At 44.0% G+C, this 18,891-nt stretch overlaps 1 pseudogene; it reads right to left on the minus strand.

The window, feature by feature from the left end:
- The window catches only part of LOC148594685 (GTP-binding protein Rit2-like), a 117,141-nt pseudogene that overhangs the window by 29,726 nt on the left and 68,524 nt on the right, over positions 1 to 18,891 (minus strand).

Raw genomic sequence — 18,891 nt, forward strand, 5'->3', positions numbered from 1 at the left:
ATTTATCAGGACTATTTATCTAGTCCTGAAAACACTTAGGGCTAGGATGTGACTGAAAAAAAAAATCCAATACAGCTGTCTTCCGCTATGGAAAAATAGGCTTTTTTATCCTAGTAGTATATAATATTGCTATATATATATATATTTATATGCATATACATTATTGTTTTCCAGTTACATTTCTTTTACTTAAAATTCAGGATGGGAAGAAGATCAGTTACTAATAAAAACAAAATACTTGTTTACTAGAGATCGTGAGAAGCAAAATCATAAGAGTTATAGCACTAACTACAATTCATATAATCAAGATAAGTCTAGAAAACAAGGTGTTCCCCTTCCTTCTTTCCCATAGACATAACTATGGAGAAGTGGATTGCTGTATGGCATAACATACTATGAAATACAGGATTCCCTTAGAACTGGAGGAGGTCACTCTCCGTTAATAACAATGGGCTTTTGACAGAGATGCTGAGGTAGAGCAGAAGACTGGCAAAGTCTATCAAAAAAAATGGGCCCAGTGTAGTCACTACCAGTATTGATACAAATATGGTTTTCAACAAAGCCTCTGTTTATGATTTTCATTTGCAAACATTCACAAAAGTGAATATATTTATGTAAGGCTATGATTTGCTGCCCAGAAAATTCACTCCACACTTTATCAAACCTTGGATTACAACCTTTTAAGCAGGCTAAATTTTGCTTATAAATTGTGAATAAGACTACTCATATGATTTAGGAGTATTTTTTCCAGAACGAGATCTATAAAAGAAAATATGATTCCTTACAAATGTTAATATTTTTGCAAGTCAAGTCTAAAGGTAACTTGGAGAAACCATTATTGTAGCTCTTCCTTTTCTGTTAGAAACCACTTAGAATCATAGAATGCTTAAGGTTGGAAGGGACCTCTAGAGGTCATCTAGTCCAACCCCCCTGCACACTCAGGGTCACCTAGAGCATGTGGCACAGGACTGCATCCAAGCGGGTTTTGAAGATCTCCAGAGAAGGAGACTCCACAACCTCTCTGGGCAGCCTGTTCCAGCGCTCTGTCACCCTCACTGTTAAGAATTTTTTCCTTAAGTTCCTGTGGAACTGTTGATGCTTCAGTTTCTGGCCGTTTCCTCTAGTTCTATCAGTGGCCACCAGTGAAAAGAGGCCAGCACCATCCTCCTCACTGCCTCCCTTGAGGTACTTCTAGACACTGATTAGATCCCCTCTCATTCTTCTCTTCTCCAGGCTAAACAGGCCCATCTCCCTCAGTCTCTCCTCATAGGGCAGATGTTCCAGGCCCCTGATCATCCTTGTAGCCCTGCGCTGGACTCTCTCCAGCAGCTCCACATCCCTCTTGTACTGTGGAGCCCAGAACTGGACACAATGCTCCAGATGTGGCCTCACCAGGGCTGAGTAGAGGGGCAGGATCACCTCCCTCGACCTGCTGGAGACACTCTTCTTAATGCACCCCAGGATCCCATTGGCCTTCTTGGCCACGAGGGCACACTGCTGCCTCATGGTCAACTTGTCATCCACCATGACACCCAGGTCTTTCTCCGCAGAGCTGCTCTCCAGAAGGTCAGTCCCCAGCCTGTACTGGTGTCTGGGGTTATTCCTCCCCAGGTGCAGGACCTTGCACTTGGCCTTGTTGAATTTCATGAGGTTCTTCACCGCCCAGTTGTCCAGGTCCCTCTGGATGGCAGCGCAGCCCTCTGGGGTATCAGCTACTCCTCCCAGTTTCATATCATCAGCAAACTTGCTGAGGGAGCACTCTATGCCTTCATCCAGGTCATTGATGAATAAATTGAACAGGACTGGACCGAGGACTGACCCCTGGGGGACACCGCTAGCTGCAGGCCTCCAACTAGACTCTGCACCGCTGATCACCACCCTCTGAGCTCTGCCATCCAGCCAATAAATAAGAATAAAATAAACATTTAACAATAAATAACAATAAAATAAAAACTTACAATATGGATAATACTAATATTTTATCAAGGCATATAATTACTTTCTCTGCTTCCAGGAAGATGTCTTTTACTTCAAAGATATACATGAACAAAGTGATCAAAGTGAGCAAAGCACTCCTGATTAATCAAAGCATGATAATTAACAGGAGTCCAAATATCCTTATCTTGAGGAACAAGAATAGCAGGTAGCAATTTCACTACTCTGAAGTCTTCACTACTCTTTCAAGTCTGCGAATATGCTACCAAGTGGATGGATCTTACAGCTACAAATTCACTTCTTGTCATTTCAGGGAGAGTAATTAACAAGTTGACTGCATCTGCGTGGCTCTTAGCTTGGACGGTGCCTTCATTTTAGTAAGATGTAGAAGGCTTCCAGCTTCTATGAAAGAAAGGTTAATGGAGACATTTGTCCCGTGAGGCAGAACTTTGAATAAAGCAAGATAAATCAATCACCTCTAGGATATCAAACCATGAATGTCTCCTCCAAATTCATAAATCATTTTAGGAGGTATTTTTACAAATCATAATATACAGAAAATAAAAGATCGAGTCTTTCACTAGTGATCCCATTTGAGGCGATACAAGTTTCATTTCAGTTCAGCTTCTTTTAAGTTTATCATCCCAGTCACATTTGTCATGACTCTCCTAGTAGTAGTAGTAATAGTAGTAGTAGTAGCAGTTGTAGAGAATATTCCTCAGAATTGCTTTGACTTTGTCACAGTTAAGGGAATTGGTGTTCTAACACAGAACACTGTTATAAACAGATTTTGATTAGCAAAAATTGTGTTTAGCAGATACACCATTAAATTCTAAGGTATCTGTGAGCAATGCAGTGGCTATGTATCATACTTTGATCCTCCACGGACACTTTTCTCATTGGAGAGGAGAAGATAGGCAAGGCAGGAATGTATCCTAGCTCTAACATAAAGAGAGTTAAGGGACCTTTGGATGAAAATAAGTAATAATCACTAATAGTTAAGAGGTAGGGGTGCTTTCTTTTATATGACCATGCAGCATGTCTCTTGGCACCACAGAGCAGAAAGAGTTTTCTCGCCTGCTCCAGCCATGGCAGGCAGATGTTGAACAGAGACATTTGGGAAGTATAGGGGTCATTTATCCACTTGATTGCTTTCTAAAATGGGGGAGAAAGGCACAGCAGATCACTGGCTAGAGTATCAATTAATGTCATTTACAACAGGTAAAGGCTCTAAATGAGAATATAAGAGTAAAGCCATAGCAGACCAAGAGTCCATCTAATCCATTTTCCTCTTTTGGAGAGTGATCAATAGTCCAAAGAAGCCCATTCAGTGATTCCTGCCTGGTATACTCCCTCAGCTTCCAGTTATTTGCACCTCAAGGGCCCTTCTGAGCCAGAAGCAGAATCTTTGTTTTAAATTGCCCTTAATGGATTTTTTTTCCTCCAATAGTTTCCTAAATGTTTTTTTGAAATCATCTATACTTTTGGCACAGATAATTATCCCTATTCTCTTTGAGAACAGAAATCAGCTTGGGAAGGGATTTGGGTTCAGTGATTAGTGTCTGAGTGACAAGTGAGGTTAGATTCAGTTTTGACAGCTTGCCTCTCCCAAAATGAAAAGCTTTCTTTTCTCCTCTTTCATTTTAACTTATGTTCCCCAAATTTGTGGTTCTCCTCTGCTTCCTCTGGAGCTTGGTGAACTGTTTGCTAAACTGATGCAACTCATTAACTTGGTAGACAAATATGTTGTTTGGGGGTGGTTTAGTTTTCTAGTCTTCTTCTGGACTAGTTTTGAATCAGCTTGGAAAGAAGTCCAGTGTGGCCATAAGACAGGGAGAGGAGTGTGGAACGTCCTCCTTTTCTGCAGGAACGATTTGGTTCACCTTGTCTTGTAATACCAAAATTAGTTGTGAGCCTCCAAAATCTGCTCCTAAGATGTGATAGCTCATGAATCCTTCCTTGTTCATGGCTCAGGATAAAGAAATAAGTTATCTCTACACTGTTTCTCCTCTAGTTTTTCCCCACTTGAGAAGTCATAGCATATTGCAGATATTCAAAGGTGAAGCTGCCTCCCAGTAGCTCTGTGGATGAAGTGCATCTGGCACCACAGCTGCTGCTTCATGCTTTCTGAGGGCATGAGTGATGAACACAGCCAGGCGACTGCATTCCCAAGATTAGATTGCAGACTCAAATGCTAATGAATGATTTCTGATTAACCTCCCACCTCTGAGCAGCTGTATTGGTGAAAAGATAGGGGAAAATGACAGGTGTAGGAACAGCTCTCTGGGCCATCTAGTCCAGCCTTCACTAGAAAGACACAGCCTGCATTTGTAGTTTATATCTGAGGTATTAGCACAGGAAAATTACTTCATTAAACACAGTTTCCTGAGCCTCTGGAAATGCTAAGTGACAAGTAGTTGTCAGCGGCAGTAAACAGCTCTCAAATAATTGTTTTGAAAGTTGCATTTGTAAGAAAATACGTGACAAAAAAGTAGCAGCTTTAAATGCGTGCCCAGGATTTTAGATGTGATTACCTTGGGTAAGCACCTCGAAATTTAATGGTTGCCTTGGTTATTTCTTACATGAAGTCTGCAAACTGTTTAAGTCTGGATAATTGGTGTATCAAGAAAAAGTCCTGAAAAAGAAAGTTTAATAGCAGAGCTATAGAACATGTATCTAAGTAACACAGTATATTTAGAATGTCTGGACTATTTCATCAATGGGGTAACATAGTGAAGTTCTTAAGGAATGAAGGAACAAAAACAAAGATTACTTTGAACTAAGAATATCTAGAGCTGAAACTGTTACGTTGAGACATGATCCAACTATCATTATCGATTCTTTAAAGTAAAACTGCTACCTTTCAAAAATTTATTTTGGGAGAGAAATGGGAGTTTTTGTTTTTCTGTTATTTTTTGTTTGATTGATTTTTTAAACTGTTTCCACTACAGATCTGCTAAGATTTTACAGTCTCCATCCTCCATGTCTTCCATGGCTTCAAATACTTTGTTTCCCCTCTTGGAAGGATGTTATAATAATATAAAGCAGAGAGTTGACAATTTCACTGCCTTGTAGTCTAAACCAATGGAGCAGCTTACAAGCTTCTTGCATGCCTACCTTCTCTGCTGCTACTCCTTTCTTTTTTATTATGCTTTCCTTCAGCCTTCCAATGGGAGCACCCATGGTGCCAGAGACATGCCAATATTCTCCTCTCTTTGCTCACCACAAGGATACTGCATCACCCTCCTATCCTGTTTTCCTCCCTTTGCTGAGGGACATCTATCTGGCATTCATAGAGACACCATCAAGATCTGTGAAGGCTCTTGTTATGATCGTCTACCATGGAAGATCTGTGCTTCAGATTTAGGCATCAAACTTTAGACAGCTACAAAATGGATGTCTACATGGGAGGTCGCTATCTAAGATGCCCTTATAATTAACGGAATTACTGTATTAAATGGCCTACACGCAGATGATATTTGCTATTTGATATAGTCTAAGGTGTCTAGTCTTATTTTCTGTGTCTAGATTAGAAGGGCATGAATTCTCCATATGTCCTGTGACATATCATATCCACAGAGGACCAGATGATATGACAGAAGACTTACAGGAGACCTAAAGATTTCTATTAATTCCTTGATGTGACATATAATGCAGATGACAGCAACAGATACAAAAAAGAAAACTTAGTAATACCACACAAGTTTAAGAATATGGTTCAAATGTATTTCTTAATTTTCCATTCTATATGACGATAAATATGAAACATAAATGTGAGTAATTTAGATAGATCTACAAAAGGTTAGGTCTACAGTCTACAGCAGGGATCCTCAAACTACGGCCCGTGGGCCGGATACGGCTCCCCAGGGTCCTCAATCCGGCCCGCTGGTATTTACAGAACCGCCCCCAGCCCCTCCCCTGACGGGGGTTCAGGGGGGAAACCAAGCAGCCGCAGATGACTTCCTGCCACTTAATGCGCGCCGGCCTCCGCAGCCCCCAAGCACTCGCCGGGACTGGGCTGAAACCAGCGCCTCGTCCTCGACCTGCCCCCCCCAGGGGGCGCCTCTCGGCTACAAATCCCTCCTCCCCCTCCTCCTCCTCCTCCTCCTCCTCCTTCCCCTCCTCCCCCCCCCCTCCTCCTCCTCCTCCTCCCCCTCCTCCCCCTCCTCCCCTCCTCCTCCTCCTCCTCCTCCTCCTCCTCCTCCTCCTCCTCCTCCTCCTCGATGCGCGGCAGGCGAGAGGCGCAGGCATCTCCTCTGCCGGGCAAGCTCAGTCGGCAGCCTCTGGACTGCGAGGTCAGCCAACTCGGGCGAATCGCCAGAGCCCCGGCGCGGCAAAGTTCCTTCGGTCCCTTCTGGCCACCCTTTCCGGACTGCGCTCCCGGGCTGAGGAGGGGGGCGGCGGCATCAGCATCAGCGAGGTGGGCGGCTCCCCCGTCTCTCCCTCCCTCCCTCCCTCCCTCCAGCTCCCAGGCAGGACAAGTAAGCCAGCACCAGTGGGAAGCGCGCGCACCATCATGTCAAAAAAAAAGAAAAATTGATTCTGAGTGCAGGGTATTCCAAGAAAAGTGGACTTCTGATTATTTTTTCACGGAGTACAAAGAAAGAGCTGTTTGTCTGATATGCCAGAATTCAGTGTCTGTGTTCAAGGAATACAATTTGCGTCGACACTACGAAACTCAGCATAAAGATAAATATGATTCTTTGGTCGGACAAGTGAGAAAAGATAAAATATTAAGACTGAAACATGGATTGACAACTCAGCAAAATACTTCTGTGAAGCAAAAGCAGCTCAATATATCATCACTTTGAGCAAGCTATCAAGTTGCCAAGCTCATAGCGCGCACTTGCAAAGCATTCATAGAGGCAGAATTTGTTAAAGAATGCCTTTTTTCTGTTGCCAAAGAGATGTGTCCAGAGAAGGCGGATTTATTTAGTACAGTGAGGTTTTCAGGACCTACAATGACACGAAGGATTGAAGAAATGGGGGAAAATTTGAATCTGCAGTTGCAAAACTCCTCAAGAAAACTTTGCTATTTCTCATTGGCGCTCGACAAAAGCAATGATGTTCGTGATTCTGCACAACTTCTGATTTTCATTCGTGGGACAAATGATTCTTTCGAAGTCACAGAGGAGCTTGCTGCACTGAAAAGCATCAAAGGAACAACTACAGGAGAGGTTATCTATGAGAAAGTTTGCCAAACTATGAATGGTTTGGAGCTGGACTGGGGTAAACTATTCAGTGTGACAACTGATGGTGCTCCTAGCACGGTGGGGTCCATGAAAGGAGTGGTTGCGTGCATTAACAAAGAGATGGACAAACGCAACCATTCACATCCAATAACCATACACTGCATCATCCACCAACAATCACTGTGTTGTAAATCACTGAAGCTGGACTCTGTCATGAAAATTGTAGTTTCTTGTGTTAACTTCATTAGAGCTCATGCACTAAACCACAGACAGTTTCAGGAATTTCTGTCTGAGCTAAATGTTGCCTATGAAGATATTCTGTACCACACAGAAGTCTGTTGGCTGAGTCGAGGGAGAGTTTTGAAACGGTTTTATGACTTACTTCCACAGGTTTATGATTTTATGCTTTCTAAAAACAAAGAAGTACCACAGCTCAAAGATGCAGAATGGAAATGGCACCTTGCGTTTCTGACAGATGTAACAGAGCTACTCAACAATTTCAATGTCCAACTTCAAGGAAAGGGGAAGCTCATCTGTGATATGTATTCACATGTGAAAGCATTTCAAGTCAAATTAGACCTGCTCATTAACCAAGTAAAGGAGGGAAACTTCTGCCATCTCCCCACAACTCAAAACCTGTCTGCAGAAAAACCTGCAGTTGCATTCCCAAACAAAACATGTATGGATGTACTAGAAATGTTGCAAAAGGAGTTTCAAATTAGATTTAAAGAAAGAGCTTTGTCTCCATGAACAGGACGTACAGCTTTTCCGGAACCCATTTTCTGTCGACATTGAAACTGTTGATCCGATTTGCCAAATGGAATTGGCCGAACTACAGACTTGTGACTCGCTGAAAGATGCATTCAAATCAAGCAGCCTTACTAATTTCTATGCATCTCTCCCCTCAGAGACATATCATAATCTCAGGAACCATGCACTCAAAATTGCAACCGTCTTTGGCAGCACCTATGTCTGTGAGCAGACTTTTTCCCGAATGAAACATCTGAAATCTCCAATCAGATCCAGACTAACTGATGAACACTTGCATCACTTGCTACGACTAGCAGTGACAAATATGGAACCTAACATTGACCATCTCATTAGCCAAAAGCAAGCCCATAGTTCACATTGAAATATTAGTTGTTTTTGTTGATTACAATTGTTCTTCATTTTAAATATTGCATTATTTTCCCTGTTTTTTTGGTGCACTACTACAAATAAAATATGTGCAGTGTGCATAGGAATTCGTTCATTTTTTTCCAAATTATAGTCTGGCCCCCAACAGTGTCTGAGGGACAGTGAACCGGCCCCCTGTTTAAAAAGTTTGAGGACCCCTGGTCTACAGGGACAGTCTCTGGAGATCATTTTTAGATGTTTATCCAGTTTCAGACAAGGCTGATAAATGTATGGAGAATGATAAATGAAAAGTGGTCACCATTGGTTAGCTCTAGAATACATGAAACTTGTACAACAAAAAATAATTCCTGTCTTCAAAACCAGTTTTAATATGTGAAATCTTGTTCAGCTCAGCAGAAATACATTACCTATTATGGGAAAATGAATGAGAGATTTTATATGAGAATGAAATTAGGGATGGAATATAAACATATACACATTTGAGACAGTTGTAGAAATGATCTAAAAACTTACTTTATATGTACCCTAAAAAGGAATCTGAACAGTATGATTTGGTAAGAGGCTTCTCTACTGATCTAGTGGATGATCCCCATCTTTGTCTTTTTTCACTCTATCATTATTAGTGACATCTAAATTCCCTTGTTTTGCACTCTTCGTTATAGTACCCTGACAAAAAGTAAAAAATTCCTTGTTATACAGACATTTTGGGAATGTATTATATAAACTTAGAATATTTTCAGTCAAATTTTTTCTCAAATTTACCCATACATTTCCATCATCTTATTAAAGATGAGTTCAAATGTGTTTTATTTAACGCACTAGTGGATGCATTACTACGCTAGGAAATCTCATGGAAATTCATGTGCTTAATGCTAAAGTGCCTCCCATCCAACACCCATTTCAATTAAAGCGTGACATTGACACAGACTTAATGCCCTCAACTGCTCATTTGACACAATCTCATGCAGCGATATCTCCCCAAAACAGGAAGTCGCCTTCGCATATCCTTTGCATTATGTATTCATTTTAAGATTAGTCACATGGCTAATGAGCAGCTTGGAGGCTGTCCAGTTTGCTACACTGTGTCATGCTTACTTTCCTGCCACTCTGCTTGCATTAACTCCCTGTGATATTGCCAAAGAATGTATGGAGCAAAAATTGCTCTTATCCATTTGTTCTAGAAAATGATTGCATTCTCTGCCATTTGGAAATCGTACGTGTTGTTGATTGCAATTAAATATTAAAAGCATGCTGAAATCATTTCCTTTTCATGAAGTGCTAACCTCTGAAATTGTGCTCGCATATGCTCTGTCCAGTACTAAAGGAATTTTTCACCTTCCCCTCCTCGTTTACTTACAAAAATAATGTTCCTGTCTCAAAAGGTATGGCTACAAGAAGTCTAAAACACAGAAATTATTCCTGCTTTATCTGGAAGTACAATTATATTCAAAGTGAAAACATCGAAATTAACATTTCAGATATCCTTTAACTACTCAATATTCTATATAAATATGCAAACACCTATTAATATATTTAAGTGTATGTTTATTTATTTACATTTGTACATAATGCCAAATGCTCTGTTTATCAAGACCTTACAGCTTTTCCAAACTGTGACAATCAGATAAGACAAAGAGAAGTTTTATAGCCCTTTTTTAACTACGATCACTTAATCTGACAGGGTCACTAATCAGAGGATTTCTCTGAATAAACTCCCACTGCAGCAAAAATGCACTGAATAACAGAACAGCAGTCTATGACAAAAAAAAGGAATAAGAATGTGTCTGGATTTTTAATGATGCATGAACATTATTACACTTTTATATGGACTGAACCTGCTTTGGCTTTGTTTTTCACCTAGAATATCAACAAATTATATCAGTCGTCCTCATGTGCCTTGGGAATAGGCTTCATTGTCTCATCTTCTCTAACTACAGATAATGTTCACGGGTTTTATTTTACAAGAAACTATAGATGAAAAAAAAAAAAAAAACTAAAATTGTTATTCCACTCCCATGACAATTTTAAGGTGGAGAGTGAAAAATTAAACTGGGTCATGGTCTTAAATAATCCACAACAAAAACTGTTTGCATATCGAGAAATATTATGCAGTTTTCAAGGTACTGTAAGAGGTTCAAACGAGGACAAAACAAGGGGAAGGAGGGCAAAAAAGGGGAAAGCTAATTGTTTAAAGTAGTTAAATGGACAGCAAAACATTAAATATTTATAGTTAATTGGTCACGGAGGATATTCAAGTTTTTCAAGTTTTAAAGTGATTAGCCTCTTGGATTTGAAAGACAGTAATGTTATTTACAAAGGTACCTCCAATTGCTTCCCTTCCCTGTTTCCTCCTCCTCATTTTATTAATATATCTCCTAGGAAAATCCCTGTCACAAGGCAGGCAGGTATAATATCCTTCCTGTCAACACTAATCCACTTAAATCGAGGCTAAATTTGCATGGAAGAACAGTGATTACTGCTCCATCCCCAGAGAGAGTTGGGTAGCTGGTGTATGAACATTAAGGAAATGCATTGAGGCTTTTATTAGATTCTTATGCCCATGTAAAGCAAAGGAAATTATAGACTGTACCCTAAAGATTAACTAACTGCAGCAGAGTAGACTCAGCTGGTTGGTTAATATTTGAAATATGTGCGTTATCATTCTGTCACATAATATAATACTTTTGTTATTTCCATTGAATGTCACCTTTTCAGTGACATTCACAGAAACTGCTGTGGCTTAAAATTAAAACTAATAATACCACAGGAGGGCAGGAAATGATATTTTCAAAGAGGCATCCAAGGGCAGTGTGTCTAGAAAATTTTAGGACAGACAGCTCATGAGTTGCACAACTAGGATACGAATTCCTGAGAAACTAAAAAGGGGCCTAAAATGCATGACATAGAAGAAAGGCAATATATTGATTTTTACAGAGGCCAGTGATCTAAGTCATAGCTGAAAATCTAAGTTCAATTTTGTGCTTTATCACTCTGCTGCAAGGTGGGAGGGTGTATCATGTAAAGGTTTATTTTGTACATGGCCTGGTTTTACTTTTTTTCCTCAGCATCTCCTGCTGGGTTACTGTGAAAACAAACAAACAAACAAACAAAATCCTAACTAAACAGATCACTGTTCTGTCTCAAAAAGATAACTTTTCTGTTACATAAAACATCTTTTTGTGGCTTGTTCCTTGAAACCTTAGAGGAATAATTTCCCCTCAGGCAACTCCTGTTATCAATACAGCTTTGGTCCTGGACACGGAAATTCTGGGTCACCATTTATTCTGTCAACCCAGAAAATTCGCTAGAGCTCTAATATCTTAGCAGACATCTAGAAAATAACTTACAATATCCCTACCTGTCAATGTACAAAAAACATTGAGATGAATTCTAGGATTTGAAACCCATGTCTAATGAAACTTCTAGTCATATAAACTTTTTTCAGTGTAATGGGATTTTTAAAAGGTATTTACCACTATATTTCATACAACAAATTATTTCTTCTATTTTTTATTTTATTTTATTATGTCCAATGTTGAGGGGTGATACCAGAAATACATCCAACAGGACACACAGGTACTTATAGCAAAAGATTATACCTTGCTGTTTAGTACATATTCTAAAGTATGAATAGAAAATAAGCCAGTCTCAGGATGTCCTCAGCATGCTCTGAGAGACAGAAGTGCTGAGTGGATAAAACTCACAGTCCTACTTCCAGCTCTGCCCCTGGCAAGCTGCGTGAATTTGAATTCAAAATTTCACATCTCTTCCTATCATCTCCCTCTCTTTTCCTCTTTAGAGTGTTGGTTTTACAGGGTAGAAGTTGCCTCTTACTCAAGGAGACCTTCATCCTGATTAGGTCCTCTAGGCATTCCTGTCATGTGCACTTATAACGCATCATAAGCTTTCTTTCTCTTTATGATTATGTGTCAGTAGCTACTAATTCTCTTCTCTTTTCCAATTACATGTGATTAGATTTTTTTTTTCCTGAGTGCAACAAATGAATTGGCTGAAATGCCCTTGTGGCTTTGCCTTCTTTAGAGTTGTTGGTAAAAGTAGGAAATTATGGAAGGAGCAGGGGCTTAAGGTTTAGGACCAGAAGCCATTTTATTGAGCATCAGACCAAACATATATTCTCAGAGTATGTGAGCATACACTGTACACGCGCTCCCTCCCCCTGCCTCCAGCCAATTCCTTGACTCTATTGCTATCTGGGTCCAACCCTGCTAACGGACAACAGGTAAACAACCAGAGATCGGTGCGTCCAGCCTGTGTTTTAGGTTTCTCTCTCTGCTAATCTGTCATTCCTAACTTTCACAGTTTCTCACTCCTAACTTTCACTGTTCCCACAGCTTCCCACAGTTTCTCATGGTTTCTCAGTTTCCCACATCTCCCCCCTTTTTGTTTTCTAGCACCAGGCATAGTTAAGGACCCAAAACGCAATAGCCAAGGAGTTGGCTTTGGCAATGCTGTAAAACCTCCCAACAGTTCAGCAAGTTCTTCTTCTTTCCTTCAACGGTAGTGACTAAATTCGCATTCTTCTTTAGAACAGTTGTTATCGTTCTTTCCACTAAGGCACGTATCAATTGTATGAGACATGGCAAATACATACAAGGGATTATGATTACAGTTAGCACTATACATCCCATTACAAATATTCGTTTGAGTCCGGTTGCCCAGGTGCGCCAAGGTTACCCACACATTCTCTCGAGGTTGAAGTGGTGGTGCTGGCATTGCAGTGATCGCTTTGGTTGCAGCAAGTCCATAGAGGATTAGTCCTTCGATGATTGTTGGAACTCTTCCTTGGGATCTTCTCCTCTCCCCGCAGCCGTTGGTGTTGATAATGCCGGCTTTATCCATCGTGCTGGTACCCAACGATTTTGCCCTGCAACATGAATACAAGCATACCCTCGCCCCTAGGTTATTAGAGGTACTGGGCCCTGCCATTTTTTGCGTGTGTAAGTCTTTATACGTTACTTTTGCCTGTCCCTCACTTTGTGGCCCTTTCCTTGCCTGATGATGATGTTCAATCGGGATCAACCTGTGTTCTTCCCGATTTAGAAAATTTAATACATATATTGCCTTATTTAAACGGTCCTGGGAGGTGTACCCTTCACTCCCCCTTTTTTGTTTTTCTAGCATTTTTTTTTCAGAGAGCCATGAGCACATAATCGCCATTTCCTGCTTTTCATTTTGATGACAAACACAGGTGTGTCCCACAGGCTGGTGGACGGCCAAAGGTGGCCTTGACGTAGTTGGTCTGCAACAAGTTCACGAAGGTGGTGCAGCTGGTGCAGCTTCTCCGCAGGGAGGAGCCACCGATCCACCCACACTGGCTTGTCCGTGAGCCACGTGAGGGCAGGAGTCAGCTGCGTGTCAGTGGCCCCTAGGGAAAATGCAGTGTCGCTCCCCATTGGCTGAGAACATCCCAGCCCCAGAGGGTTACAGGAACAGGCAGGATATAGGGGCATGGAGTTGCTACCCGCCCCTCAGGACCTTCAATCAAACTCGAATGGGAGCTGACGCACAGAGCTGCCACGCCTGCCACCCCCCCACCCCGTGACTTCCAGGGGCGTGGCTTGGGTCGGCCATGTTGACGGCCAATCTTTCTGAGCAATAATAGTTGCATTGGCCCCGCTGTCCATTAAACCCGTGATTGTGCACTTGGCTGCCCCAGCTGTCAGCTGGGCGGACCACATGGGTCATGGTTCTGCTTGTATCTGGGTCAGCCAATAGACCTGGGCTATCGGATCCCCAGCACACACCTTTTGGGGTGGACATGGTGCCGAGACTTGAGCATATATTCCGTGCTTTTCGGGTGAGGGGATTAACCCAAATGCCCGACCCTTCTGATCCCTATACTAGAACTGGTCCCTCCTTTCGCTGTATGACCCACAAAGGAACCTTTTGGGGATCAGCGGTGGTCCACTTTACTGTGTGCCCTGCCTCAGCGGTGGTTCCCAGTTGCAATTCATGGGAGCTGCTATCTCGGGATCCACGTTCATGGCGTGCATTATTTGTGTCCTCACGCGAGCACCCCCCATGCTGTGCTTCCCGTTTCCCCCCCCCGACGCTGTGCTTCCCGTTTCCCGCCTTAGGCAAAATTCGTCCATCTTGATGAGTTAAAGAGCGGCATTGATGTGCGTAATGCCTTCCCTTTCCACAGCGGGGGCAGAGTCCCGGCGCCGCAGGCGGTTTACAGCGCCATGGACAGTCTCGCTTAAAGTGACCCATCTGCCTGCACACATAGCAAGCCCTGGAACCCACCGACCGAGTTCTGGCAAGACACGCATAAGCTCCAGCAAGCATCTGCAATGGATCGCCCGAGTTATCCTCCATTTCCTGCCCTGCTGCCTCTCCTATATGAAAATCATCGTCCTGCAACGCCTCACGCCTAATCATTGCCCACGGTTTCTCGATTCTTTCCCTTTAACGATCCCCACCCAGCTCAACGGGTGATGACACTACAACCTCCTGCTGCTAGTCCATAATCTCAATAATCACCCGCACACTCAACCTGGTGGGTTGAAAAGCAAGCTTTTATTAGCCGGCCGGCGACGGACCTCTTACAGTTTGCCTGAGATCTGCGCCGTCTTAGGAAAAAGTTCGTGTTTTTATAGACAGCTGCAACTCCTTCATACATTATTTGCAGTTACCAGTTCTTCACGGCTGATATCTTATCTCATGGTTGCAGCAAGAGCATGTTGGCTCAGCATAAGTAGCAAGCTATGCTCATAGAAGCAAATAGCAAAATTAGGTACCTAGTCAACCTTAATAACCTCTTACATGGCCTCTCTTTGCACAGGGTCCTACATTTCCCCACTGGCTGTTGTCCCCTACCTCAAACCACTGAGGTAATACTCTTCTCCTGGGAGTGGGTTATAGTATGTCCTCGTGTATTGGAGATGGAAATTTCTGTGATCTGTAGAGTCATAAAAATCTCCTGTGAGAAGAAGAGGCCAGACCTTGGGAAAGAAGATGTTTGCCTGCCTAGGCTGAGCGATAAGAAGCATGGATGCAGCTGCTCAGCCCAGTTCACAGGCAGCCCCCTCTGGAAAGCTATTAAAGCCGGCCTCTCGGCTGGGCTTGTAGCCAACTTAACCGCAGACGTCCTCCAAACTAGCTTTGGAGGTCAAACACCCGGAAATGAGGAAGAGGAGGAGGAAGGCAGGACCTTCGAATTGAGGGCTGAGACCCCCGACTGGTGTGCGCGCCTGCGCACCCAAGGGGGGGGAGAGTTGCGCAACTAGAGGCGGAGTTTGTCCACCCCCCGGGCTGCCTCCTGGGTCGTACTGACCTTATGTGCCAGGATGCACCGGGCATAAAAGTGGACAGTGCGGAGAGAGCGGGGAGAGAAGAAACTCCTAACTTTAAGGCCTACACTGTCTCCGCGGGAGCCAGTCAGCAACTCTCTCTGGTCTGTCAGCTCGAGAGGATGTTCGGGTCCAGATCGGCAGGTATCACCTCATGAGTAGTTATCCATACTTTGCTGCTTTTAGGTGCTTTCAGCTGAATAAATGCTTGATGTAGTCACCTCATTCTGGTGTGATTATTGCCGAATCCCAAGCCCATCCAGAACATAATTGGCGACGAGGATGGGATTCGGCAATTAAACAATGGATCTCACTAGTGGAGTGCGCAGCTAGGTGAGGTCGTGCCACTGGATAGAAATTGTGTTCATGCTGTTTGTGTCTGTGATCTTTATTGGCTATCGAAATAGTGGAACCCACTAGTAGGGTGCATAGCTAGGTGAGGTCGTGCCACTTGACAGAAATCGTGTTTGTGCTATTTGTGTTTGTCGTCTTTATTGTGTGAGTGACATGCCGTGGTCCTTTTTCGGGAGAGCTGCAGGCAGTACTGGCGACTGCAGGGAGGCTTTGACTCTGAGGGAGTGTCCTGAATGGGGGCCAGAACCATGGAATACTCTGTGGAACCGATGGGAGACCTGCACCCGGGTATCTCCAGAACCATGGACACAGAAGGTCCCCATGGCGGTGTTACAGTTATTGGGGTCAGTTTGGGGAGACTGACCGTACTAAGAACTCGGTCCGACTGGAACATACCGGTCGGATGGGAGGTGCTCTGCTGTGTGCATATAAGATTTTAGCGGGGCAGCTAAAGGAGGAACAGGAGAGGAATCAGCTCCTCCAAGAGCAGTTACAAGCAGTCTGAGCCACCCAGGTGGTGCAGAGGCAGGCTCTGCTGGAGGTCAATGATCAGAGGGAGCTCCTGGAGGAGAAATGTGCTAAATTGGTGACACATTACGTGATACGAGTGGTAAAAAAACAGGAGAGGGAGAAAACCAGGGCAGAAGTGGAGCCGAGTGCAGACTATCACCGACCCTGACGGGGACCCGGAAACTTGGGATGGGGATATTTGGGAATCAGACGAGGAAGGCCCCACACCAGAGGAGAAGAGCCCATCGCAGGACAAACCTAAAAGGCGAGCTGCCCCAGTAATACGAAGGAAAGCTGTGCTGACAGGGCAGGGACAGGTGGTGCGACAGGATGAACTAACCAATTTTACCCCCGAAGATTTTAAGAATCTGCTAGCGAAATATAAACAACAACCGGGGGAAAAACCACAGTCCTGGTTGGTGAGATTAATGGAAGAATGGGCTGATTCAGTGATAATTGACAATGTCGATGCCTCGAGGTTTTTGGGATTAACTAATGACATTTATGTACAGTCCGCCCTGTGAAGAGTGGACGGAAGCGGCAAGAGTCTTATTGCTGTGGTAGCCAAGGGTCTCGCTTACCGCCACACTAATGACGGCGATTGGCCCCCATCCAGCTCCTCCTGGGTAACAATAAGACAAGCATGCCAGATGCTTAAGGCAGAGGCCATGAAGATTGCTGTAGAATTGGGAAGTCCGGAGCTCTATCTGCAATAGCCATTGTTACCCGGGATGCGAAATAAGTTGTAGGAGGGCTGCCCAGGAGCGTGGCGCCCCTATCTAATTCCAGTTCTGATGTCAGAACAAGGAAACCCTATTGAGAACGCAATTGAAAAGTTGCAACAGATAGGGGACCTTCCAGGATTGGCGTTAGAGGTGGATGGAGAAGGCGGCAGTGAGATAAGGGGGCTGAGTGGGAACGCGGGGTCGGAATGTGGGGAGCGAGCTCGGCTCTTCCGTCTGCTTTTACAGAAGGGCGTTAATAGACAGGAAATTGATAGGAAACCAACAGAAATATTACGCCAAGTAGCACACCGGTATAATGTCCGTGCAGTCCAGACTGCGAAGCAACGCTCAGGAATAATGTCTGAGGTTGATAGATCACGGGTGCTGTACCCGTGGGAGGATTTAGAGCAGACAGTGTTAAGATTCAGACCGAAGGAGAAGCTGGAGACAGTTTCTCCCCCTCAGGAGGGGCTTGGACGCCCGAAACAAGAATAGGGGCGTGGCCAAGCTCCAGTGTCCGAAGGGTTCCAATGTAACATCGCTCGCCGAGACAATCGACCGTTCGTTACACGTGCCATTTGTTGTTCGGAACAAGATAGACAAACGGTTTGTGCCTTGGTGGACACGGGAGTGGAGGACAGTAGTGCACGGGAACCCAAAAAAGGGCAAGGGGGAAGTAATCCCTGTTTGGGGTTTGAGTGACCAGCCTGTCAAGGGAAAACTTGTGACTGACTGCCATCAAGCCATACACCAGACTCTTGAAGCTGCTGGGGTGCTGCGACCAGGGAAGGTCCAGGTGATCCAATCAATCAGGGTGCTCAACAACAGAGGGTTGACCAAAGAGTGGACACCCCTTACCCTGATGAGAGGGATACCCCGTGTGAATCGTGCGATAGCCACCTTGACTGTAGCATATGAATCTGGAGCGAACTCTAGTCTCTTCCCTGCTAGGGAAGGGTTGGTATTAAACCATAGAGGAATACTTGAATGGGATCCCGGGGGAGGACTTCTCGAAAATTAAAGCAACCCCCCCCTCCCCGCCCCGCCTCGCCTTCCCCTGCGAGTGGACCAGATGTTCTGGGGGGAGGAGGAGGATTGAGAGCTCTACTCTGACTTGTATCCTTGCAGAGAGATTAGGGACATAACTTCAGTATAGAATACAAGAATGAAGCGACAGCCAAGCTCCAGTATACGGGGCACAGAAGGGGCCAGCGACCCCATGTAGAGATCATTAGGTGTGCTGCAAGCACTGGGAATTGAACAAAATATGTTTCCTTTGTTCTTAGTTGCACCCAGACCCAGACATGGGTGCAGAGTGTCGTTGCAGGTATATTGAGAGACGGAGACAACAGAGTCCTGCTCACCGAGATCTGAAGACATCATGTGGGACGCGGCCACAGAGAAAGAGCGACAGCTTCAAGCGTGATGGAGAGACCTGCAGACTTCACCCATCAGCAGGTCCTCCGTGCAGTCATCACCTACGTACTGGCCCTGGCAGATGTCACCATTGAGAAGGTCTATCTGTGCTCTACCCGCCCCACCCCCACCCACCCATCCTCGAAGATGATGCCCTTAAAGCGAGCAATGTTTCCTTTTGATACTGAAGAGGGCTGATGCCATTATGGAATGAATCTGCAGAGTAATATTCAAACCGTATTAGCTTATGTAGGAAAAGGATGCGTGTGTTCTAGAACAAATTGTAAATACGTGTGCTAAGTAATGAAA

This window comes from Tinamus guttatus, unplaced genomic scaffold (assembly GCF_059628265.1).
Source record: "Tinamus guttatus ecotype Peru unplaced genomic scaffold, ASM5962826v1 Tinamus_guttatus_pri_ptg000214l, whole genome shotgun sequence".
Lineage (NCBI taxonomy): Eukaryota > Metazoa > Chordata > Aves > Tinamiformes > Tinamidae > Tinamus > Tinamus guttatus.